This window comes from Camelina sativa, chromosome 8 (assembly GCF_030686135.1).
Source record: "Camelina sativa cultivar CO46 ecotype springtype chromosome 8, ASM3068613v1".
Classification (NCBI taxonomy): Eukaryota; Viridiplantae; Streptophyta; class Magnoliopsida; order Brassicales; family Brassicaceae; genus Camelina; species Camelina sativa.
Genome location: NC_141887.1, coordinates 2,125,943 through 2,153,221, shown reverse-complemented (window position 1 = coordinate 2,153,221; position 27,279 = coordinate 2,125,943). Strand labels below are relative to the sequence as shown.

At 37.6% G+C, this 27,279-nt stretch overlaps 2 long non-coding RNA genes and 2 pseudogenes across 2 annotated transcripts; 2 read left to right on the top strand and 2 right to left on the bottom strand.

The window, feature by feature from the left end:
• Positions 1-1,591: 1,591 nt before the first annotated feature.
• On the bottom strand, positions 1,592-2,321 carry LOC109126048 (uncharacterized). The gene is made up of 3 exons (XR_002033125.2): positions 2,269-2,321; positions 2,046-2,137; positions 1,592-1,678 (listed from the first exon to the last, which is right to left on the bottom strand). It is a non-coding gene; the product is annotated as an uncharacterized LOC109126048 (long non-coding RNA).
• A 7,878-nt stretch (positions 2,322-10,199) lies between these two features.
• LOC147939591 (alpha-mannosidase 2 pseudogene) lies at positions 10,200-11,689 on the top strand (annotated as a pseudogene).
• Positions 11,690-13,111: 1,422 nt separating this feature from the next.
• LOC147939590 (uncharacterized) lies at positions 13,112-14,164 on the bottom strand. The gene is made up of 3 exons (XR_015564038.1): positions 14,024-14,164; positions 13,850-13,938; positions 13,112-13,756 (listed from the first exon to the last, which is right to left on the bottom strand). It is a non-coding gene; the product is annotated as an uncharacterized LOC147939590 (long non-coding RNA).
• Positions 14,165-22,194: 8,030 nt separating this feature from the next.
• On the top strand, positions 22,195-22,923 carry LOC109131701 (secreted RxLR effector protein 161 pseudogene; annotated as a pseudogene).
• The last annotated feature ends 4,356 nt before the right edge of the window (positions 22,924-27,279 follow it).

Below are 27,279 nucleotides of genomic sequence, written 5' to 3'. Positions count from 1 at the left end.
CATCGTTCCTTCGACTCTTGTTCTTCAACTGGTTAAAAAATTTTCTTCACCTTGTTCTTCCCCTTCTTTTTCTCCTTGTTCTTCACTTCTTAATTACACTCATTCTTATTAATTTTCTCATTCTTCTTCATTTTCTTTCATGGATTTAGTTCCGGTAATTGGGTAAAAAAACACACATATGTATTTAACACCGACGATAGAGGGTGTAGAATTGTGCATATAGATGCAAAAACAACACACGACAAGCTTGTGAAGCTTATTTTTGATGACTACGGATTGAACGCGTTAAGCCATGAGCTAAACACATGTTCTCGATGTAAAAAGTTGGGCACAATGCGAAAACTTGTCCGATGTAGTATTATTGTAATACATTTGTTTTATTTTGTTCAATAACTCAGCCGTCATATGAATCGACGAGATCTTTCGTTTTTCCGTAAATACTATAACTTAGTCGACAAGTAATATAAATCAACTGTTTGCTTTCAGATTATTTCCTGTGATAACTCAGCCGTCATATGAATCGATGAGACCTTTCGTTTTCCCGTAAATACTATAACTCAGCCGCTAAGTTTTTTTTTTGGGGTTGTGACGTGGATTATGGAAGATGAAGTGTATTTTAATTTGCTGATGTGTATTTTTTAATTATTTTTTTAATCAAAATCGAAAAGATAAGTTCAAGGGATAAATTGTAATTACACCCAAGTCACTAAATATCTGAACAATTTTTAGAAAATATATTCATATCAGAAATAAACCAACTTTTGGATAACATCTGAATAATTATTTCATTTATTTTCATACTTCTTTTTGTCAACGATAGTATATCAAACTAAAACTAAATGCATAGAAAATTTTCAAAAGCTAATGGCATTGCCAAGTTAAACTCAATTTGTTTATTTATAATATATATACAACTATATACCAAAATTTATCAATGCTACACAAAACAGTTTTATCCCCAAAGAGTATATAATCAAGTCCCGAAACCACTCAAAAGCCAAAATAAGATAACACTACAAGAAAACATGAAATTAACGACTGCACTATTAGTCACTATTTAGTCGCTAAATGGTGTTTTACGACCAAATAGCGACTAAAACCTGTTGTCGTAAATCGTTAGTCTGTAAGAAAAATTAGTTGTAAATTAGTCGCTAAATAGCGACTACGTTACAACTAATGTTCGCAGTCATAAACGTAGTCGTAATGTAGTCACTAAATTTGGCGACTACGTTACGACTAATTTTACGATTACAAATATTAGTCGTAACATAGTCGCCAAATTTAGTGACTAATTACCGACTATAGTTGTAGTCAAGTATTATACATTATTGTATTTATACGTTATTGTATTTATACAATATTTATACAAATTATAAATATATATTATTAATTGTTTTAAATATATTTAAATTATGAATAATGTTATTTTGAATACTATATTTATTATTGTAAACCATGATTATAAAAAAAACAGTATTACAAAATAAAATTAAAAATCATAATTAAAAATAAGATACTTCATCCTCCTCAAAAAAACATAATTAGAAAAAAAAAAAAAAAAAAAAAAAAAAGATGAACAGCTACAGTTTGTAGCACATTCTCAATTGCTTTGTATTCCATCATTGAAGCCTAAGTAGTTCCCACTAATGTTCCCAGAGCAACTCATTTCTTCAAGTACCTTCAGAACAAACAAACAAAAAAGGTATCATGAGGACACATTTCCTAGTATCAATATAACAGAATTTCAAAATCGAGACTAGAAATGAGAAACCATCGGGACAAGCAATTCACTATAACTAGCATGTACTCTAGCTTAATAAGGGGAGTGTGAGTAAGAAGATCGACAAGGGTGACTCTAGTTAAATAGTGCAGACAAAACAAGTGTCTATAGATCGGGTTTACCAAATAACTCTTGACAAATTCAACAAAAAGCCTCACAAAAATTACAACAAAGGCTGCTAAACAAATGACTCTCTGACAGAATTAATAAAAGTCTCACAGCAATAAGTAGCAAAGTAAATATATTGTACCAAATGAAAGTTTACCTTCCGCTCTGAAATAAAGTTGTACATCATGAGCTCTGTCTAAGAGTGTGCTTTGCTGTGGCTTTCTCAGTAAGCCAAACATCATCTTCGACCTAAGAACAACAGGACATGATCAGAAAATTTCATTTTTAGAGACTGAAATCACCAAAAACAAAAAAAAAATTATCTCAGTCTAATCTATTCAAAATAACAACACAAACTGAAATAAACATAAGACTTTTACCTATCTTCTTCTAGCTCTCCACTTTAAACATGCCAACTGCTTCTTCAAGCTTCATGACATGTTCTTCAACTTCTCCAAAAGTTTCCCTGATCCCAAATCCAGTCTATGGACCACAAGCAACAAAATAATATAGTAAACAAAAATCACATGTTCAAACACAAACACAAACACACACACACATACCAGATTTTATCAAATAAACACACCTAAACTGAGGTGACTCTGTGAACAAAGTCGATTACAAAGATCCGGGAACCTCCGTGAAAACCCTAATTGTCCATTAAACAAAGATGAAATTCAAGAATCACAAAGTCTTCAAATGACATTTGGAGTGCAGGTGTAATTCTTTACATACTGCTCTGTGGTGTCCCACCTTTCTGGGCAGGTTAGTTTTATATATATATATATATATATATTACTACATAGTATAAGTCATGGCTGAAAGTTTTAATATGTAACATTTCAGTTTACGAATTTTTAGCTCTTGGAAAGTGGTGGCAATGCACGTATTTCCTGGCAATTTGATGGGAATTCAAGTTCAATGAATTGTGTTACGATGGCCTTCAATCTTTCTCTATAAGTTTGATAAGGTTCAACTTATCTCTATTACAAATGGCTACTACTGAGAATAAATAGTAAGCCAATAAGCTCTCGGTATATATGTACAGTATATAGGAAGGCAAGTTATTTTCTATAACAAGCCTCCAATATATATATATCTGGTCGTTTCCCTAGGCGCTTTGAATGTTGTGAAGTCATTGAGGGAGCTCAAATTGAGTTCCTTATGGCTCATCATGGTTTCCATTCGCAGGTCGAAGTAGCAACTCTGATGTAGAAAGATATATAACATGCATGTTCAAATGTGTTGTGATGATAGACACCATACTTTTGGGTGATTCAGAGAAGTTGGTATTGTGGGTGTCCGAGGTGAGAATTCATCCTACCAGTTTGTGCATCTCTTTACCTTCGTTCTAAACACATCATAGAAATGTAAAATCATTCTGCACTAGTGTATCTAGCAAGGGATAGTGGTTCATAGGTGGTATGAAAAAAAGAGTGTATTTGTTGGATCAAGACAAAGACAAAAATCCTCTACTAAAAAAAAACTTACAATGGAATAAATGGGTTTTTTTTTGGATAAAAAGGTAAAGGATATATTTGGGTCTAGCCCACAAAAAGCCCATTTAACCAACATAACCCTAAAGGCAAAAGCATCAAAACACGTTTCAAGCTTTTCTTCCTCTGTTACACGACAAACACAAAACACAACTGCTTAAGAAAATCATTCCTAATTAAATTCCCACTAACAGCTCCACGTTCATAGTGGTTTACAACAAATTCCATCTTCTATATAAATTAGAAACTACAATTCTCACGGAGGTAAATCCTTTAGCTTTTGTTTATATCCATTACTTTTCTCTTGAATTCATATTAATTCTGTTTTTTTTTATTTTTTATATATAGTTTCAGGTTTTGAAGATGGCTCTGGATTATACTCCTCTCTCAAATCTAAATTCTTTGAAAAAAGAATGGAAGATCAGAGCTCTAATATCAATGGCATGGAATTTTTATCTAAAAGATAAACCTGGAGCTATTCTCGGTATTGAAGCAATTCTTGTGGGGATCCTTCTTGTGGAGGCAAAGGTATATGAACTGTATTGTGTTTGTATTTATAATCTTCGTATTACATTACATTATAGCATCAGATACCAAGTATATCTCGCTTCAACTTCTGTCCTTTTTGAGAGATTTTAAGTCAACCAAATGTGGATGACGTATTCATTGGTATGTTTTCTGCTACTCTACATTTCACTTTACTCTGAAATAGATTAGCGTCTCCATAATAAAACGACAGAAGGATTGGTTTAAAATTAGTAAATTTTATATCTGTTTCACTGTTTCTCCGTTGGTGAATTGATCTGTCATCTGTGATAGTTTCTTTGTCCTTTTTTATTCAAATTCTGTTACTATTTCATTCCATTGTTGCATTTAGATCTACTTGCACTCTCATATGAATTGTTAATGATTTTGACTATGTGATTTTTTTTTCTTCAGAGTTGTTTGTGTTTCATTATCGCAGATTATATTGACGGAATTCGAGTCACATACTTACGGAAAAGAACCAACCGTTTGGGAAAACGAAGCTTAAACGATTCCAGTTCCGGCGCCGTCGTTGATGTCACTACTAAAGATCTAGAAGACAGGATTACGTTCCTTGATGGTGGTCCGTGGAAGCAAGGTCGGAGAATTACGATCTTAAGATATTCGTTGTGCCTCACTCTCATAACGATCCTGGTTGGAAATTGACCGTGGAGGAGTATTATCAGAGACAATTCAGGCATGTTCTTGACACCATTTTTGAGACTTTAGCTAAGGCAAAGTTTTATGCCTTTTTAGTGCCTAACCTTTTAACACCACGATAATCCCCGTGAACAATCTTTTAATGCCTGAAATTTTTCATGACGTCATCTTAAACTCTTAACCAACTTCTCTGCTGGATTCTGTTTTTTTTTTTTTTTTTTTTTTTTTTTTTTTTTTTTTTTTTAAATTTCGTGCTGAAACAGAGTTTTAAAGCTCGGTGTTTTTGGAGCTAAAGCTTGAATTTTCAGAAGGTAAACAGAGTTGTAGAAGCCTGGATTTTTAGATGGTAAACAGAGTTATAGGTTTTTTTTTGTTCTAAAAAAGTTATAGTTTTTGGAGCTAAAGCTTGAATTTTTAGCTGTTGCGTTTTGAAATTGAAAGGATAACTTTTAAGTATTACAGTCGGATAGATATTCATAGTTTAGGCAGTAGTAGGATGTGAGTGTTTTATATTGATCTTGTTCTTGGTTTCACTCGGTTTAAGGCTCGACGGAACTCTCTCTCTCTTTCTCTCTCGCGGCGGCTCGTTTTTCACTCTTGCATATACACTTTGTAAACCATTTAGCTAAAATCTGATTTGTGTGGGGATTGTTTTGAATCTGTTTAATAGGATTCCATTGGAGGAGATGTCATATCTAGAGAGATGCTTCGCCCAATAAACCGGAAGCTTTGACTAACTTGGTCAAGAATGGGCAGTTAGAGATCGTTGGAGGTGGCTGGGTAATGAATGATGAGGTATGTTTCTGACTTGTTTGGTTTTAAAAAAAGAAGAAGAAACGGTTGTTTAGTTCCATGCCATTCCTATGCCTGATTGTTTTGATTGAGACGTATGTACTAAGTTTCTTCGTGACGTTTCCTGCAGGCTAATTCACATTATTTTGTCATAATTGAACAGGTATGTTACAGCAACATGTGACTTTCCAGTTCTCTGCTCCTGTTTGTTTTTAGAAATATAACTCTTACTGAAACAGATATGATGACTGAAACAAAGATGATTACTGCGTTTTCATTTAATGTTTCTGTTTCCGCTAGCCACTTAGTGTGTATTTATTACGTTACTTATTACGTTACCCACGGTGTCCTACACGATGCCGTCACTGAGCATTTCCAACTGTGTCACTATCACTCTCAATGGACAGAACTACTCTTTGTGGAAGACTCAGTTTGAGACGTTTTTGGCGGGTCAAGGTCTATTAGGCTTCGTCAACGGCTCCGTTCGTGCGTCTTTACCCACTGTCAGCGTTCCTGGAATTAACGGCACTACAACAGAGAGGCCAAATCCAGAGTTTCAGCAAGAACAGCAAAACTGGCTCAGAACTAACTCGGTTGTCAAGTCATGGCTCCTTGGTTCCTTTGCTGAAGACATACTCAGTGTGGTCCAACACTGCTCTACGTCCTATGAGGTATGGCATACTCTAGCAAACCACTTTAATAGGGTCTCATCCTCTAGGTTGTTTGAGCTTCAGAGAAAGTTACAAACTTTTCAAAAGAAGGATAAGAATATGTCGGTTTACCTTAGGGAACTTAAGAGTGTTTGTGACCAATTAGCTGCTGTTGGTAGTCCTGTTCAAGAACAAATGAAGATCTTTGCTGCAATGAACGGTCTAGGACGAGAGTATGAACCCATTAAAACAACGATTGAGAATGCTCTAGATTCTGCTCCTAGTCCTACTCTAGATGATGTGATACCGAAGCTTACTGGATACGATGAGAGGCTTCAGGCTTACTTGGCTGAGAACACGATATCTCCACACTTAGCCTTTGCACCGACTTAGACCAATGAATCCTATCACCCACAGCAACAGTACGGTGGTAGGGGCAGAGGAAACAACAGGCGTGGTGGTCGCAACTCATACTCAACCAAAGGACGGGGCTTCCATCAACAAGTCTCTCATCCATCCAGTACTCAGAACGTGATTGTCAAATCTGCGGGAAGAGTGGTCATCCAGCTCTTCGTTGTTGGCACAGGTTCAATAACAGCTACCAATGCGATGATGTTCCTGTTGCTATGGCTGCAATGCGGATCACTGATGTTACAGATCAACATGGTCACGAGTGGCTTCCTGATTCTGGTTCTACGGCACATGTCACCAACAACACTCAAGTTCTTACTCGTTCCCAGCCATACATTGGTTCTGACTCTGTGATGGTTGGTGACGGTTCGTTCCTTCCCATTACTCACACATGTTCTGCATCCATTGCCTCCACTTCAGGTAATCTATCATTAAAAGATGTCCTGGTTTGCCCTGACATTGCTAAATCATTATTGTCTGTGTCTAAGCTCACTAAGGATTATCCATGCTCTTTTGAATTTGATGATGATGGTGTTCGTATAAATGATAAGGCAACACGGAAGCTCATGGTAATGGGAAATGTGCACAATGATGTCTATAGCTTGGGGGAACCGAAGATGCAAGCCTTCTACTCTGCACAACAACACCTTGCTAGTGATGAAGTGTGGCACAGAAGACTCGGGCACCCTCACAGTCAAGTCCTCCAACAATTAGCCAAGAATAAGTCCATCGCTTTCAATAAAGTCACCAAGACGGTGTGTGAAGCTTGTCAGCTAGGAAAAATCTCAAGACTTCCGTTTGTCCCTTCTACGTTTTCTGCTTCTAGAGTCCTTGAGAGAATTCATTGTGACCTCTGGGGTCCCTCTCCAATAAGTTCTGTGCAATGTTTTCGTTTCTATGTAGTCTTTGTAGACAATTACTCTCGGTTCAGCTGGTTCTATCCGCTTAAAATAAAATCATACTTCTTTAACATCTTCGTTATGTTTCAAAAGTTGGTTGAAAATCAGTTTAATTGCAAGATAAAGTCATTTCAGTGCGATGGTGGAGGAGAATTCATCAGTAATCAATTTCTGCAACATTTACAAGGGAGTGGCATACAACAACTTCTCTCTTGTCCGCATACACCTCAACAAAACGGTTTGGCAGAAAGGATACACAGACACATAACATAATTGGGTCTAGCAATGTTGTTTCAGAGTAAAGTCCCATCTAAATATTGGGTTGAGGCATTCCTTACAGCAAATTTCTTGATCAACATACTTCCTGCAGCTCACCTTGAGGATACAGAAACTCCATTTTCAAAAGCATTTGGTCATTCTCCTACTTACTCTGCTTTACGATCGTTTGGGTGTGCTTGCTTTCCAACCCTGAGAGACTATGCGCATAACAAACTGGATCTGAAGTCATTAAAATGCGTGTTTCTTGTATATAATGAAAAGTATAAAAGATACCGTTGCCTCTATCCACCTACAGGTAGAGTTTACATTAGTCGTCATGTAGTGTTTGATGAAGCTGTCTTCCCTTTCTCAACAACATACAACCATCTGCACCCACAAGATAGCACACCATTATCATCAGCTTGGTACAAGGGATTTGCCTCACAAAATCACACATCTGGGCCATCCTCTTCATCAAGTGATCAGGTTCCAGTTCTCCATACGCCATCATCACCACAACAAGTCACACCATCTTCGCCTCCTATCACTGCAGAAAACACTGTCTCAATACGAGAGGAGTGTCCTGAGCGTAGGACAGGCTCAGACCCTGCTTCTATTGGCGACAACGCTCCCTTTCTACAAGAGACATGTACTATGCAGTCAACACAAGAGACACAAATCACAACATCAGTAACATCAGGCCAAACGACAGAGGTTGCTACCAATAATGAGCATCCTATGGTGACTAGAGGAAAGGATGGCATTCGAAAACCAAATCCGAGATATGCTTTGCTTACTCACAAAGCCCCTCATCCATAACCGAAAACAGTCACAACAACTTTAAAGCATCCAGACTGGAATAATGCCATGGGAGAGGAAGTAGGAAATTGCAAAGAGGCCAATACATGGTCCTTAGTTCCTCCAGAACCTTATATGCATGTTCTGGGAAATAAGTGGGTTTTTCGACCAAAGTACAATGCTGATGGCACCTTGGATAAACTTTGAGCTCGCTTGGTGGCCAAAGGTTATGATCAAGAGGAAGGCATAGACTCTCTGGAGACATACAGTCCCGTAGTCAGAACTCCAACAGTGCGAATGGTACTTCATACCTCAACAATTAATAAATGGGAGCTAAAACAAATGGACGTTAAAAACGCCTTTCTACATGGAGATCTCAAAGAGACGGTTTACATGAAACAACCCGCAGGATTCGTCGATCCAGATAAACCTGATCACGTTTGTCTTCTCCACAAGGCCTTATACAGCTTGAAGCAGTCACCACGGGCTTGGTTTGGCAACAACTCACAGACACTCACTCGAAACAACTCACAGACACTCACTCGTCTACTAGAAGCACTTGCTCAACAGTTTCGCATGAAAGACTTGGGTCAGGCTCGTTACTTTCTTGGTATTCAAATTCAAACGTTCACTAATGGCTTATTCATGTCTCAACAGAGATATGATGATGATCTTCTCATTGTTGCATCCATGGAGCATTGTGCACCAATGCCTACACCGCTCCTTCTTGAACTAGACAAAATCAAACGTCAAAATGAAGATTTCTCTGATCCCACCTACTTCAGGAGCTTAGCAGGGAAGTTGCAGTACTTGACACTGACGAGGCCAGATTTTCAGTTTGCTGTCAATTATGTCTGTCAGAAGATGGACAAGCCTTCAGTATCAGATTTTCAACTACTTAAACGTATTCTCAGATACATTAAAGGCACAATCACGATGGGAATCACCTACAGCAGCAACTCTTAGTTTGCTTTAAAAGCTTACAGTGATAGCGATTGGGCAAACTGTAAGACTGGCAGGAGGTCGGTTGGTGCTTACTGCACGTATCTAGGCCGGAATCTCATCACATGGTCCTCCAAAAAGCAGCCGACAGTATCAAGAAGCTCAACAGAAGCAAAGTATAGATCCTTGTCGGAAACAGCTGCTGAGGTAAAATGGGTAAGCTCTGTACTACGGGAACTAAACATTGGTCTTCCAGATACTCATGAGCTGTATTGCGACAATCTCTCTGCAGTTTACCTCACTGCAAACACAACGTTCCACAACAGAACCAAACATTTCGACATTGACTATCATTATGTTTGGGAGGGAGTTGCTCTGAAAACACTAGTAGTTACACACATTCCCGGAGAGCAGCAGATCGCCGATATCTTCACTAAGTCCCTTCCGTTTAACGTCTTCAACTTTCTCAGGAGCAAACTCGGTGTAAGACTTCCTTCCACACCAAGTTTGAGGGGGATGTTAGCCATACAAGCCTAAAAGCAGAACATTTGCTTTCCACACCAAACGACATCGTTGGGAACAAAAGCAAGTTGGGCCTTGCGGAAGAAAGAGCGAAGCCCAACAAGGTCCAACACTGCAACACTCCAACGACTAATTCAAAAGGAAAGCAGAAGGAAGTTGCGGATGAAGGTTGTACGACTAAAGCAGTCAACAAGCGGCCAAATGATGAGGATAATATCAAGCTGTCAAATAGGTTTCAAGCCCTTGATTCAATTTGTGTAAAAGGATGATGACATCTGTCTGCAACAACTAGGGTTTATGCTGATTGTATAAATAAGGCAGAACCACCATTGTAAACATTAAGAAAGAATAATAATACAAAGTTTCGATATCTCTGTTTTACTTGCATTCCTATCTTGTGTGTTTTCCTTTTTGGGTAAAGCTTCTTGCAGGAGTTAGGATTCCAGGTTTTCTAAGTTTAAACCATATTTTTTGGGTAAAGCCTACGGTTTGCTGTCAGTTTGATTTTGCTAGGATGCGGGGATTCAAGTATGAACTTTGTCCATGGGGAAAGCACCCAGTGGAGACTACACAAGAAAATGTGCAGGAGAGGGCATTAAAGCTTCTGGGTCAATACAGGAAAAAATCATCCCTTTATCGAACAAATACCCTTCTAATACCTCTTGAAGATGATTTTAGGTACATCAGTATTGATGAAGCCGAAGCTCAGTTTCGTAACTACCAGCTGTTGTTTGATCACGTCAACTTTAATCCTAGTCTAAATTCAGAGGCAAAGTTTGGCACTTTAGAGGATTATTTCAGAACACTCCGAGAAGAGGCTAACAGAGTAAATTGTTCTCTACCTGGTGAGGTTGGCTCTGGTCAGGTTGTTGGTTTCCCTTCTCTGTCGGGTGACTTCTTTACATATGCAGATAGGCAACAAGACTATTGGAGTGGTTATTATGTTTCATGGCCTTTCTTCAAAGCTGTTGATCGTGTGCTCGGGAAAATACTCTTCGTGGAGCTGAGATCATGATGTCATTTCTTATAGGTTATTGCCTTCGAATACAGTGTGAGAAATTTCCAACTAGTTTTTTTGTATAATTAAATTGTTGCAAGAAGTAATCTAGCTCTTTTCCAGTACCATGATGGGGTAACGGTACAAGATTATGGCACCCGGATGCATAATTCATTGCAAGACCTTCAGATCATTATGTCTTAAGGCAATAGAAGTTCTTCTTGGGAATTGGGATCCGTCATGAGAAAGAAAATCTGATCAATCCCAATCATTTTTCGAGGCAGAGCAAGTGAGATCGAAGTATGATGCTCAGCCGGTTCACAAGCCGATTGCTGCGCAGGAAGGAAATTCACACACAGTTTTACTCTTCAATCCATCTGAACAGACGAGAGAGGAGGTAGTGACGGTCGTTGTTAATCGCGCTGAAATCTCGGCACTGGACTCAAAACTGGACTTGTGTCCCTAGCCAAATTTCTTTCTGGAAAGCTTCCATCCCAACTCTTGGTCTTAGAACATATTACATTGCTAATGGGAAAGTCGAATGTGAGCTAATGGGAATGTCGAAGTGAGAAAACTACACAGTCTAAACTTAAATACGCTTATGAGTTTGACCCATTTCCTTGTCCTCCTCCATATTCCTTCTCCAAACTGGACAGCGATGTTACTGAGATCCGAAATGAACATCAGATTCTTGTATTCGTTGTGAAGAACTGTTTACTGCGGAAGATATATAGTCAATAGAAACGGATCAGAGAGTGTTGATCAGAGAGTGTTGTGGGAGAAGAGATAGGTATGTAGTCGAGTCCAGAATTGAAGTTTACTTGTTCAAACCAAATAGTGAACCATGTTGATGTTTTGTGTTTTGTGTTTACGATAGTGAAAAAACAGAGTAAGAAAGTAATACTTTTATTGATCTGAAATTTGAATGTATTACAGACTCGATTGTATTTTGTTACAAAGACTCGATCTATACTTATATGAATCGAACCATTGTGTTGTGTGATAACAGACCAGACACAATTATTTGATCAAAAGACACAACTGTAAAACAGAACAAAACAACTTGTGTCGCTTAATCAAATAACTAACTTATATAAATGTGTTGTGTTATGTACATGTGTTGTGTTATGTAAATGTGTTGTGTTATTAAATGTGTTATGTTATGTAAATGTGTTGTGATGCGAGATTTGATTATGCTTCAACAAAGCTCAGCCAATTGTTAAACCCGGTGAATATATAGTCACCTCTGAGGGTCTGCTTGTCCAAGAAGTCATCTTTTACCCTAAAACCAGATGGGAGAAATTACCCCTCTCGTATAAGACTTGTCTTTATACTGGAGGTAATATGCTTCAAGATCTAGTGGTCGAGATAGAATATCATGTTGAGCTTCTATGTAAGGATTTCGATGACAAGGAATTGATTGTCCGGTAAGAAAATCTTCTATTTAGATCTCATTGGTTTACAAATGAGCACCATTTCTCAGTCAGACCATTCTTCCAACCCTAACCCGAGGAACCCTTCGCTTCTCCTCACCTCATTGGTGCTCTATCTCGTAACACATTCACAGCCAAAAAGCCGCAAGACATATCTGTGTGTTGTCCGCAATACGGTTCATTCACTCCTTAAGCCAAACCATTACCGTGTGACCTCCGCATAGTCAATTTTAAGGTTCCGTGTCCATCCAAATACCCTCAGCAATTGGAAGAAGTCAAGCCATCGTCAACAGACGAGCTTGGGACGCAGCTTAATGCCATAAAGGATAAAGAGCAAACTGCACAAGCCTGGCTAATGAACCAGTGAACTTTTCCGAGATGTTCAAAGATCTTGCAGCTACAAAGGTAAAACCAACTTCACTGAATCTCTTTCATCGCCGCAGGAAGGACGTATCTTGATCTCTCCCATGGTCCATGGAGATACGAGCTTACAAGCTTGAGCTACGACCTCACAAGTGACTAAGAAAGAGGCTGAAGCTCAGTAATCGGCTTCTTGTTCAAAAAAGCTTTGCCGGGAACGTTAACTGTCAAAAGAGAGTAGAAGCTGGAGCCTGTGTCCATGTAAAAAGACATTAGCTCTATTTTTGTTTATTTATTTATTTGAGATATTAATTAGTTTCTACCATTTTGACTGGGATTAATATGTTATGTGTATAGAAAAACCATATTATAGACATTTGAGAGAAGTAATATTTTGATCCTATTACGAACATATTTGGTGAAAGAGAGCTTTCTGTTCCTAATCTTATATAGGAAACAAGATGTTCCAAGAAACAAAAATCAAACCGAAGAGAAAATTAATTAGATTGTTCGATTCTTTTGCTTATTGAAAAGCTCTCAGCTCTCTCTTGTATTCCTTATGAAGCTTTATCTCATGCACTACTAATAATAAGCACGTCTTGACAACAAAGACGAAAGAAAAAGCCTAGGAACTTTTGAACTGATCTTTAAAAAATATATTTATATTAGATATTTGCGCATGAATACTTGTCCTTGGCTAGTGGGGGCGACTTCAATCAGATTATTCACCCCATGGAGCATTCTGCAGTGTCGGTAAACTGCTTGACACCCCCAATGAGTGAACTTCGGGACTGTCTATCCCAAATGGACCTGTTTGACCTGCGGTTTCAGGGCCCTATATACACCTGGAGTAATAACCAACCCTCAGGACCGATCGCCAAAAAACTTGATCGCATACTAGTCAATAACCAATAGCTTGGCCTCTTCCCTGACAGTCTCACCACTTTTCTTCCCCCTTTTCCCTCAGACCATTCCCCGAGCCTCGTTGACCTTGCCTACCAACTTCCCAAAGCGGGAACCAGACCATTTAAATTCTTCAACTACCTTACCAAGCACCCAAACTTTCTCCAGCTGGTAGAAGAAGCTTGGACTCAAGCCGGAAGCGTTACTTCCACTCTTACTGACCTATGTTGGAAGCAAAAGACCATCAAGAACGAGCTTAGAAACTTAAACAGAGATAACTATTCACAAATTCAAAGGAGAGTGAGAGAAACTAACCGTTTGTTATTGGATGTGCAGGTACAAGCTCTTCAAAACCCTTCTTCAGCCACCTTCCAACTTGAGCGTGATCTTCATATTAAGTGGTCCTTCCTGCGAGACATTGAGGAGAGTTACTTTAAACAGAAGTCTCGAATAAATTGGCTGAAAGAAGGTGATTCAAATACATCTTACTTCCACAAGATCTGCCAAGCCAGAGCAAGCTATAATACCATTAGGTCTTTTATGCTGGATTCTGGAGAACTTCTATCGGACCCAGTGGCTATGAGTGACCATGCGGTTGCACATTTCAAGACTATGTTCGCTCCAGATACTCTCTTGTGTCCTCCAGTATGGTCTCCACACGCTTGGTTCCAATCATTGAACCCTTTTCGTTGTTCTCACACTCAAGTTCAATCATTGCTAAGCAATCCTACTTCTTCAGAGATAGTCAAAGTACTGATGAAGCTGAATCCTAATAAAGCGCCTGGACCAGATGGCCTAACTTCAGGGTTTTATAAGGCAGCCTGGGGAATTGTGGGAGACGAGTTCATTGCTGCTGTGAGTCACTTCTTCCAATCGTATTTCATGCCAGCATCAGCAAATGCAACAATCCTAACACTTGTTCTAAAGCGTCCTGGGGCCTCAAATATTGCTGACTATCGTCCGATCTCTTGCTTGAACACACTCTACAAAGTAGTCTCCAAATTGCTAGTCTCCCGGATTAAGCCTTTGCTACCACTGTTCATAGTCCCAAACCAAACAGCGTTTGTGAAAGATAGATTGCTTCGGGAGAATACCGTACTTGCTTCTGAAATTGTCAATGGCTATCACAAACCTACAGGACCCAAACGATTAGTACTCAAGGTAGACATTGCTAAAGCCTTTGATACTCTATCATGGGATTTTCTATTTAACTGCTTGAGGGGGTTAGAGATACCTGATCAGTATCTGCGATGGCTGCAAGCATGTGTCTGTACTCCTAGCTTCATGGTCGGTTACAATGGGCTTGTTCATGGCTATTTCAAAGGTAAACGAGGACTCCGACAAGGTGATCCTCTTTCCCCTTACCTATTTGTAATAGCAATGAACAATTTATCATTGATGCTTAACAAGGCGGCAGAGGAAGGTAAATTTAAGTATCACTACCGATGTGACAAGGCAAAACTTACACACCTATGCTTTGCGGATGATCTCTTAATATTCTTGGATGGCTCGCTTCCCTCTATTCAAAACGTGCTGCTGGTACTCAAGGAGTTTGAACAACGTTCTGGTCTCGCCATAAGCCTCCAGAAGTCGTCTTTCTTTGCAGGAGGACTAAGTGAAGGGGAAATTGATCTCATTAAAAACACCACTGGTCTCTCGCATGGGATCCTTTCGGTTCGGTATATTGGTGTCCCCCTGTGTACCAAAAAGTTAACAATGCAGGATTGTGAGCCACTGTTACAGCAAGTGAAGGGCAAACTGAGCAACTGGTCTGCTAAATACTTATCTTTCGCGGGTCGTCTCTTACTCATTAAAACTGTCATAGCGGGAATCTCCAACTTCTGGTGTTCTACCTTTGTCCTCCCCAAACAATGTATATCGAAGATTAACTCACTTTGTAGCGCCTATCTCTAGAAAGGTAGCTTAGAAGGCCACCACTCGGCTAGAGTGGCTTGGGATTCAGTAACAAAACCTAAGGACAAAGGGGGTTTGGGGTTAAGGGATATTACCTCCTGGAATAGAGCTTGTACCATAAGACTCATTTGGCTCCTATTCTTTCGGTCGGGGTCTGTATGGGTAGCTTGGTTCAAGCTCCATTTCCTCCGGGGATCCCTAAGTAATTTTTGGACAATGAAACATCGTCCAAGTTACTCGTGGCTTGCTAACAAATTGGTAAAAATCAGAGATGTGGCTTATAGGTGCATAAAAATGAGAGTATGGACTGGGCTTACTTGTCGATTTTGGTCTGACAACTGGTCACCTTTTGGAAAACTGTCTGATTTTCTGTCCACTCCAGGGAACGCAAGAATGGGAATCCCCTTAAATGCAATGCTCCATCAACTCTACCGTTGTGGTCATTGGAGGATCCCGCATGCGAGAACAGAGGAACAGGTAGCCCTCTCAACCCATCTTACCACTCTAACTCTTGGAGATGTGGATGACTACTATGAGTGGGAACCGGAGGGTAAGGTCCTTACTCGCTATTCTACGGGAATGATCTATCGCCTTTTACGGGAGGATTCTCCTGTGTTTCCTTGGAGACGAGTTGTGTGGACCTCCGGGGGTGTTCCAAAGCACAATTTCCTGACCTGGCTACTCGTCCTCAACCGTTGTCCGACACGAGATCGTCTACTAAACTGGGGACTTCAAACAAGCCCTAATTGCCTCTTATGCAATTCCAGTTCTGAAAGTCGAGACCATATCTTCTTCAACTGCCCCTTTGCGTGGTCGATCTGGTCAACTACGGCTCGCCGATGTGGAATCCAAGCTTTCACCTCATGGGACTCCACTATCTCCTACATGCAATCGCTCCACAAGCCTAAACCTCAGCTAAGACTCGCTCTACTTGCTTGGCAATGCTCTCTATACACACTTTGGAATGAACGGAACAACAGACTCCACCGCCAGATTTATAGCCCACCAGACACTCTACTGCAGCTCATCGATACCACTATCCGGCACAAAATCTCGGCTTGCTCTGCCTCGAATCCCACTACAGCCACAGCGATGTTCCAACAATGGTTCGGATCCATCCAACTCACTACCTGACGACGGTTCACTATTCCATTGCTCGACTTCGGGATCATATTTAAGACTTTGATATGTGTTGTTGTATTTACTTAGGCTAAGCCCTTATTCTCCAAACTCTAAAGCTGGGCTTTTGTATATTTTATTTTCTTCCTTGCAATTTAATAGAAAGCCTTTTTTCAAAAAAAAGATATTTGCGCATGAAACCAACTGTGCGGAATGCGGATACTTTTATGTACGTAGGCTACGAATTTATTATTAGAGTCACACAAAAAAAAATTTAGATATATTTTTCTTTAAATATAAAAGGTAGAAAAGAAAAGAACAAAGATTATATAATCGTTAGTGCTACAAATCATAACCATTAATTAGTCTCGATTCGATTCATGTGCTCTACCACTCAATCAATAATCTTCAATTCCAATTCAAAATTATTTCCTTCAAATATCTATGATGATAATGTAGCGAACAATAACAAAGTTATAATAATAAATTTAAATATTACATTTGTTCCCTTTATATAGATGTTTACATATTTTTATTTGTTTAGTTTTATTAAAATTTTCAAGAATCTATACACTTTTTGTTGTTGTTAATATAGTGTTTTGATGACCGTTTGTTTTCTGTAATGTTTGTTACTGGTTGAACTGCATTAAATAATATAGTATTTTTCATTGTGCATTTATCTAAAAATATATACAAACAGAAATACAGAATAGAGGGAATAGAAAATTAAATCAGTTCAATTTGTTATAATTTATATTTTATAACTCGAAAATAAAATAAAAAGAGTCATAATTATATACTTTGTCGTCTGGTTTCTATATAGTAAGTAAATACGATTATGGTAGTTGGTAGATTGTTTCTTTGGTCACCAACTGAACTTTTTAATACATGTATATACCTAGATATCTTCCCTTTTCTTTTAGTTTTAGTTCTTCTTTTTTTTTTCTTTTTCTTTTTTCTTACTTGTATAATTGTATTACACTAACACTAGAATATATTACATTAACCAACAAAAAAAAAACACTAGAATATTAATATCCATTCTATTTTAAGTCGGAAAGACTCCGACAAATATGAATATCTAAAATCCCGAAAGAAACACAGTTTGATAGTTATTTGTTTCACATTTTTTGGTTAGTGCATGATTTTAGTGTGATTTTTTTTTTTCTTTTTGGATGATATATATGAACATTGTTGGAGGAAAGATAATTCCCTAAGGTTGAGAAAACAAATTCCTTACGAATGTACAATGGAAAAAAAAATGAGAAGTCTGTAGAAGATAACCCACTGGACTCACACAAAAGCAAAGCCCAGGCCCATCAACAGTGTTTGTCTTTCGCAGAATCAAAATCACAACGGTCGAAACAGAGCAGTACGGAGAAGACGACAAGCTTCTCTCACCCTAACGACATCATTATAGGGGAACAGTTTTGAGTGTTGATAAGAGTAAAAATATTATGAAAATAATGTAAGATCATTAGTTTAGATCTTTTGTTAAGAGTGTTTAAGAATATTATAGTATAAGTTTTTATAATTGTAATATGTTTAAGAATATTATATTAATTTATAAGTATACAATTGCTTTTATATAAGTATGCAATTTAAATATTAATTTATAAGTTTTTATAATTGTCATATGTTTAAGAATATTATATTAATTTATAAGTATACAGTTGCTTTTATATAAGTATGCAATTTAAATATTAATTTATAAGTTTTTATAATTGTAATATATTTAAGAATATTATATTAATTTATAAGTATACAATTGCTTTTATATAAGTATGCAATTTAAATATTAATTTATAAGTTTTTATAATTGTAATATGTTTAAGAATATTATATTAATTTATAAGTATACATTGCTTTTATATAAGTATGCAATTTAAATATTAATTTATAAGTTTTTATAATTATAATATGTTTAAGAATATTATATTATTAAATCTTATGATCTTAAACATGTTCTCCGTATAATGATGGCCTAACAGATTCAAGGTTCTGGAATGCTCTTCGAGTGACTTAGCCAATACAGCTGTCGACTAAGAGGATAAGACTTGCTTTTTGAATACCCTAGTTTGGTTTGTATGTTTTGTATATATACCTTAAGATGTAAAAACCCTAATTAATCAATTAAGTAAAGTTTCAGTTTTCTATCAAGTCTCTACTCTGTTTCCTAGTTCTTTCAAAGTCTACTTCGTAAATTTGAAATTCTAATAGAAACGAAGGAGAGAGATCAGGATCTCGCTTTAACAGAACCGAGAAGGAGAAGGCTGATCATAGAAAAGAAGTGCAATGTCATGAGTGCAGTGGGTATGGACACTACAAACCTGAATGTCCTTTGTTAAAAAGAAAAGAGATGAAATGCTTTGAGTGTAAAGGCTTTGGACACCTAAAGACTGAATGCCCAAATCTACAAAAGGCAAAGAATAAGTCATTTATTAGTTTCAGTGATTCAGACTCTGAAAGTGATGAAGAAAAAGGGATGTTAAATCTGTTTACCTTTAGTGTCAAGAGTGACGATGCTCCTGCTGAAAGCTCAAATGATGATGAGGAAGAGTCAATTACTAAAGAGAGCTACTGTGTACTGTATGACAATTGGGTTCAGATGTGTAATGAAAAATTACTACTTATCAAAGAGAAGTTACAATTGGAAGCCAAAGTCAGTATGCTAGAAGAAAGTAAGTCTGAAGTTTCAAACTGCAAGGAACTACCTCATGCTGAAAAGGAGGTGTTTGAGAAGAAGCTACGAAACCTTCAAGAACAGTATGTTTTGGAGAAGGAAAGGTCAACAAATCTTGAAAGAGAACTGAATGAGAATCATAAAAAAATCAGGATGTTGAACAATGGTGGACAAAAACTGGATGAGATTCTTTCAATTGGAATTATGGGATCTCGACATCAAGGTCTGGGGTATGACAAGAGGTAGGATGTTGAACTTTTGTCACGTGATAAGGTTGTGAGCTTTGTGAAAAGCAATGTAAATCATGAAGTTGAGTCGACCATACTGGGCAGAGTTGAACTACAGAAGGAGGTTGTAGTACCAATACGAAACAGACAACTTCAGAACAAATCTGATAATTCTCAGAAAGTCTGGTCAGATTCCAAAAGAGGAAGAAGGAAGTACACTTGCTTTCACTGTTGTAATACAGGTCACGTTCGAAGATTTTGCTACAAATTTAAAAACAAGATCAAAGAGCTTTGGATGGCCAGAAAATGCTTCATCGATCCATTTCACTTTTGTCAAGTCTGGGTAGCTAAAAGAGATCTCTACAGTAAGGAGTCAGAGAACAATGAGCTAAAATATGATCAAGCAATTCAAGAGTCTGAGGAAATCAATCTTTGCTGTAATTTTTCTTCGATAATCAGTGAGGAGGAAGTGTTTAAAGCACAAGTAGCTTTTACTTCTGCAAGCAGTGAATGTGGTAATCCTTGGTACTTTTATAGTGGTTGTTCACGTCACATGACAGGGAATCCAAACTTCCTATCGGCATATGAAGAAATCACAGGTGGAAAGGTAACATTTGGTGATGGTGGAAAAGGGTCTATTAGAGGTAAAGGACAGCTTGAGGATGATAATCAGCCATCATTAATCAATGTATACTATGTTGAAGGGTTAAAAGCAAACCTGATTAGCATCAACCAATTGTGTGATGAAGGTCTAAGAGTAATTTTCACTAAGATTGATTGTCAAGCAGTAGATAAAAACAACAATACTGTCTTGTTTGGTGTTAGATCAGTGAATAACTGCTATATGTGGAAACCTTCATCAACATGCTTAGCCGCAACTGTTTCTGAGGTTGAACTTTGGCACAAGTGATTGGGACACATGAATGTGCAAAGTCTAGTTAAAATAGTGAATGGATGTTTGGTTTGGGGGGTACCTAAACTTGCTGATAAACTCGATTCTGTGTGTGAAGCATGCAATAAAGGAAAACAAATCAAGGTGAATCACAGAAAAGTTCATGACATTATTTCGAAAAGGGTCCTTGAATTGATTCATATGGATCTCATGGGTCCAGTCCAGATCGAGAGCATAAACGGAAAGAAATACATTTTTGTCTTGGTTGATGACTTCTCAAGGTATACTTGGGTAAGGTTCCTACGAGAGAAATCAGAAGCAGTAGAGAGTTTCAAGATTCTTGCACTACAACTTCAAACTGAGAAAGGAAGTATCATTCAGATCAGGAGCGATCATGGAGGTGAATTTCAGAATGAGGAGTTTGAGAAATTCTGTCATAGACAAGGTATTCACCATCAGTATGCAGCACCAAGAATACCACAACAAAATGGGGTTGTAGAACGGAAAAACAGAACTTTACAAGAAATGGCTCGAGCTATGCTTCACGGAAATAATGTTCCTCAGAAGTTCTGGGCAGAGGCTGTAAGCACATCATGCTATGTTATCAATAGAGTATATGTCAAACCAGGAACTAAGACCACACCCTATGAAATCTGGAAAGGCAAAGCTCCTAATTTATCCTATTTTCATATTTTTGGATGTGTGTACTATATACTGAATGATAAGTATCATCTAGGCAAGTTTGATTCTAGAAGTGATGAAGGATTATTCTTGGGTTATGCAACTAACAGTACTGCCTACAGAGTTTATAACAAAAGAACAAGAATGGTGGTTGACTCAGTTAATGTCGTATTTGATGATAGAAGTCGACTTGTATTGATTCGACTTGAAGAGGATGAATTAGAGGTACAACAGTTACCAACTGAAGAACCACACGTTTAGAAGAAAACAGAGGAGTCCACGTCGTGTGAAAAAGACAATAAGGACCAGTCATCAACAAGCTTGGATGTACCAAATCAACTGCAAGTTCACAAAAATCACTCTTCTGCAGATATAATAGAGGAATATGGATGAGCGAACTACTCGACATGTCAAGTTAAATTTTCAGGAAATGCTGCAACAATCATACTTTGTAGCACAGGTCGAACTGCTGCAACATTTCTGCTTCGTGTCACAACTAGAACCAAAGAATATTCAAGCTGCTCTTACTAATGAATTTTGGTACGGTGCTTTTCATGAAGAATTAGAGCAGTTCACAAGACTTGATGTGTGGGATCTTGTTCCAAAACCTGCTCATGTGAATGTTGTTGGCACAAAATGGATCTTTAAGAATAAAATTGACAATGAAGGAAATATTGTTCGCAATAAAGCAAGATTGGTCGCTCAGGGATACTCGCAAGTTGAGGGTGTTGATTTTGATGAGAGTTTTGCACCAGTGGCACATTTGGAGTCCATCCGTCTTCTACTTGGCATAACATGCTTGCTCAACATTCGTCTCTATCAAATAGACGTCAAGAGTGCATTCTTAAATGGGTTGCTGCAAGAAGAAGTTTATGTGACTCAACCAAAAGGGTTTGAGGATCCACGTCACCCTGATCATGTGTAAAAACTGAAAAAGGCACTTTATGGTCTTAAGAAAGCCCCTCGAGCTTGGTATGAGAGATTGACACAGTTTCTGCTACAAGAAGGTTTTGTAAGAGGAAGTGTTGATAAAACACTTTTTATACATCAAACTTCGTCTGGAATTTTGATTGTTCAAATCTATGTCGATGATATAGTCTTTGGAAGCACCAGAAAGGAATTGGTTGATATGTTTGTCAGAACCATGACAAAGGAGTTTGAAATGAGTATGTGTGGTGAGCTCAGTTATTTTCTTGGTTTACAGATCACTCAGACAGATGAAGGCATCTTTATCTCTCAAAGCACTTATGCCAAACAGCTTGTGAAAATATTTGAAATGCAAACAAGCAAGCCCAAAACTATTCCTATGAGCACTTCGTGTATTCTCACCAGAGATGAAAATGGTCTCAAAGTGGATGAGAGACTCTATCGTGGGATGATAGGAAGTCTATTGTATCTTACAGCTAGTCGGCCTGATTTATGTTATAGTGTAGGTGTCTATGCTCGTTACCAATCCAGCCCACGTGTGTTACACCTGACTGCTGTCAAACGAATTATTAAGTTCGTCAAAGGTACTTTGGACTATGGTTTGTATTACACAAAACAAACTAACTCGAGTATTGTGGGTTTTTGTGATGCAGATTGGGCAGGTTCTACAGATGATCGCAGAAGCACTACTGGTGGGTGTTTCTTCTTGGGCAACAATCTTATTGCGTGGCATAGCAAGAAGCAAACTTGTGTATCCATGTCAACAGCTGAATCTGAGTACATAGCTATGGGCAGTTGTTGCACTCAACTTCTTTGGATGAAACAAATGTTGGCCGATTACGGTATCACTACTAAAACCCTTTTGATTCATTGTGACAACACTAGTGCTATTAATATTGCTAAGAATCCAGTCCAACACACTCGCACAAAGCACATTGATATTTGACACCACTTCATACGAGAATTAGTTGAAGGAAAGCTTGTGGAATTACTTCATGTTGACTCTGAGAAACAGCTAGCGGATATATTCACTAAAACGCTTGATGCTACCACTTTCACAACACTAAAAAAATTCTCTCAGTATTGGTGAATGCTGACCATCGAGCTCGTCAAGGGATCGTTGTTCCAAAGTGTTTAGAATCGCTCTTACCTGTTCTTTATGTTATTGTTCAAGGTTGATCTTGCAGATGAATTTGGTGATGATCCTCTCTTCTTGTCACCGTTGGTTACTCATGGACCGCTCGCGTCTCTTGTGTCAGTCAGAAATACTCAAAAAAGGGAATGTTGTAGATTGATCAATGATCCTCATGTGTCTTGATAATGATGAACGGGTGAGCTCATCTACCTCATTTGTTATTATGTTGCCTGTGCACAGATCAACCAATGATCCTCTTGTGTCTTGATCATGATGAACGGGTGAGCTTGTCTGGTCCACAGTATGGCCTCTTCGTCGTCAACTCGTCGTGTTCTGCCATCTTGTGCTGCTGCTCCTCGCCGCACCTCGACTCGTTGCCGTACCTCCACTCCCCAACTCCGCGATGCATCTCCTCCTCCTCCGGATTCGTCCTCTCGTCTTCCTCCTCCTTCGGATCCGATGGATTTTGGTGACAGTGAAGCCACAGGATCTGCAGATGACACTCCCGCTGGATCTAATGGTGTTCCCTTGGCAGGTGCGGCCGATGATGCCTCTCTCTCGTTTCAGGCTCGGTATCTTTCCAATCATCTTCTTGTTGCAGCCCATGATTGTCGTTATCCACTTTTGGCAACACCAAAGACCCGACCTCTTAATTTCCGATTTGCTTCGTAGCTAGCTTCTCGTCGCCATCGTAATCTTGAAGGAAGGGAGTTTACTGCTCAAAAGGTACTTCCTCTTGGTGTCTCTTCGATGTATGGAGCTCAACAGTTGATTGAGTATGCTGGCTTGCTTTCTACGGTGCGAAATGTGGAATCGTTCAACAATCAAGTGATCTATGAATTTTATGCTAATTTGGCTGACTTGGAGGTTCGACCTTCTGGTCTGATGCAAGTCTACATCCGAGGTCAGATGTTTGAATTCTCGCCTTCACTTATCAACCGCTTGTTTTTCATTGATGTTTCTGGTGTGGATCCCAACAAGCCTTTGATCTCTGTCAAAGTTTCTAAGCATGCCCTTGTTGAGTTCTTGTCCGAAGGGAATATTTCACGCTGGAAGTATTTGACCACTGCTCGGTTTGGTAAAAACATGATCATGCTGCATAAGATCAGCTGTTTTAATTGGTTTCCTACAACCAACTTGAACACCCTGAATCTGGAACGTTCTCAGCTCTTATACATGATTGCCAACAGGCGTCCTTTTAACTTTGGTCAGTTTGTCTTTGATCATATCCGCTCCATTGCTGCACTTAAGGGCCGTGGCAACGCTCGTCTGCCTTATCCAAACTTGATTTATCAACTTCTTTGTTTTCAACGTGTGCTTCCGCTGTACTCTAGTGACACGTTTTCTAGTGATCCAGAGCAGTTCGCTCTTGATGCTAAGAACTGTAGGCAGCTTAATATTCCGCTTGTCATTACACCTCGCATGGCACTTGCTGATGATTTTTCGGATGTTGTTGAGCTGCTTCTAAAGTTGCAGAGTCGACTTGCAGGTAAGTGTTTCATTCTTTTCTTCTTGGAGTTGTTGTTCGTCTTCATTGCTGTTTTTTATATGAATGGTGCACTCAAGCAGGGGGAGAGTATGATGATCCTAATGCAGACACTGGTGCTGCTGATGAGGAGGATGCAACCAACGGTGCTGATAGTGATTCTGGTGGGGAAGATGCAACCGGCGGTGACAGTGGTGCTTCTGCTGGTGGTGCAAGTGAGGGGGAGGATTAGTACTAACTAGGCGTTATGAAAGTTGTTTTTATTATTCTTCTCTTATCTCTTCTTTTGGATCTTTGCATTGATCATGATGTTTGCTGTGTTTTCTAAGTTGTCTAATGACATTGTTTAGGATTCTGAACTTCGGTTATGATTCTGAACCTTGTGTTTGAATGATTAATTATGCTCGTCTGAGTACTAATACTTTAACTATGATAGGCTCAGGGCTAATCTTGTACTAACAGCTATCAGGTTAGTCATCGTCTTTTTGCTTGAGGTGTCGCATTCAGATAAAAAGGGGGAGAATGAAAGCATGAAGACTATCTGATGCTACAAGGATGTGCTGAAGGATGTTGTAGGATTCTGGAAGATGATTATGCATCTTGGAGAGTCGTGAATATTCGATGATGTGGAAATACTTTTGAAGACATGTTAATTGGAGGACGAGATATTATCGTATCAACTAGAAGATTTGTACTTATCCTTGTTTAGGAAAGTAGATCATAGGAGGATTACTATATATTGGTTTGTAAGGGCAAACGTGTGGTTGGGCGGTCAAGAGAGTTAGCTTTGAGATTTTGAGAATGATTAAGAATTGGTCAGTGATGTTTTGATTGGCTGTGTGTAAAACTGATTAAACACATCTTGTAAGGTGGTTTAAGTGATTCTTAATATTAGAACAAGTTTTGTTCATTGCTGGCTGTACTCTGTTTTTACATCTGATTCATCAGCGTTAATCACTTAAAAGACGCGTTCTCCAACAGTTCATCTATCACGGCCCATGGCCTTATAGTTTCGTCTAGCTTTCCAAATTTGAATTCGATATATATAGCTTAGTTTGAGACTATGTGCATGTAAAATTCATAAACGAAGAGAGTTTAAAAAAATTTACAATTTTTATTCTTAACAAGTAAAAGTTGTTATAACTTATAAGATAGACATTTTAAGAAAGTTATTTTGTAGGCTTACACGTTAAAGTTTTTACTTTTTAGTTATACTAGGTTTTGAACCCACGCTACGCATGAGTTTATTTGATATATTTTGATGAAAATTATATATAATAGATAATGGTAATAAAATATTATTTTATAAAAAAATTTTAATTAGTATTAAAGAAAAAAAATAAATTTCATATACACATTTTTTAAAAATATAAAAATCAGTTGTGTTGTAAAATCAAATCTGATAAAAAAAATTATGAATTTAACTCGACGTCGAGTCGAGACGAATCAAACTGATGACCTTACATATCCTAAACAATTTTTTTGACCAACAGAAAAACGGAACAATTTTATCATCATGAATTTAACTCGTTTGCATATTTAATTAATCGCTATGACCTATGTTTTCGTGTTTTTTATTCCATGTTTTCTTATTCTTCATATTTTTTCTTGTCATTTTCATTATCAAATTTTGTGGTAATTGTCATCGTTACTTTTACCATCTGGTTCTTCGTTATACTCTTTTTATTCTTCTTCTTCGTCAACTTCTTCACATTCTTCCACTGAAAAACATTTTTTTTAGATTACCACACAACTTGTTAACCCATCAAACTCCAAGAACAAAATCATTTCTTTTCTCATAAAAATAAAAAATAAGATAAAAATAAAAAATGAATGAAAGAATATCAACTTATCTATAAAATCATACACAAAAATATATTTTATAACTCATAAGAAATAAAAAACACAAACGTAGATAAATAATATAATATATGTATTACATCAATATTTATAATATTTTAAAATTTTAAAAGGTTTCAAAATATAAAATTTGAACCTTTTAAAAAGTTTCAATATTTATAATATTTTAAACTTCTAAAATTTAAAAATTTAAAAACTTTTTAAAAGCTAAGAACTTTTAAAAGTTTCAATATTTATAAAATTTAAACTTTTAAAAATTTGAAATATTCTAATATATTTTTTGAAACTTTTTAAAGTTTAGTTTGATCAAATAAAAAACTGGATCAAACCGAATAAAACTATTAAACTGGGATGCCTGATAAATCAAGCTTTCCTGCTCATTCGTTGTTGAAAGAATTTTAATCTTATTTATAATGGTTCTGAATCATTGTCTAAAAATTTTCTAGCCGATGTGGATATTGTACATAGTTCTTTTATTTCCATAAATTTAAAATTTTCCTTTTTCTAAAAATTTCTGGAAATTTAAAAAATGTTAATGAATGACATATCAAATTCTGATATGATGTTTAAATAATTCTTAATATAGAAAATTCTGGAGATTTTAAAAAATATTAATTAGTGACATGTCTAATCACAATTGGAGATTTTAAATCCTATGTGGATGCATTTAAGAGCTTATAGTTTCTACATTTTATTAGTATAGATTTCCGGTTCTCACTCAAAGTTTTGGGTGATCAAAACTTTTAGCTGTAAAATTAAATAGTCCACTCGATCACTGGATATTTTAAAATGGGTTTAGACTTTAGATAGTATGACACCAC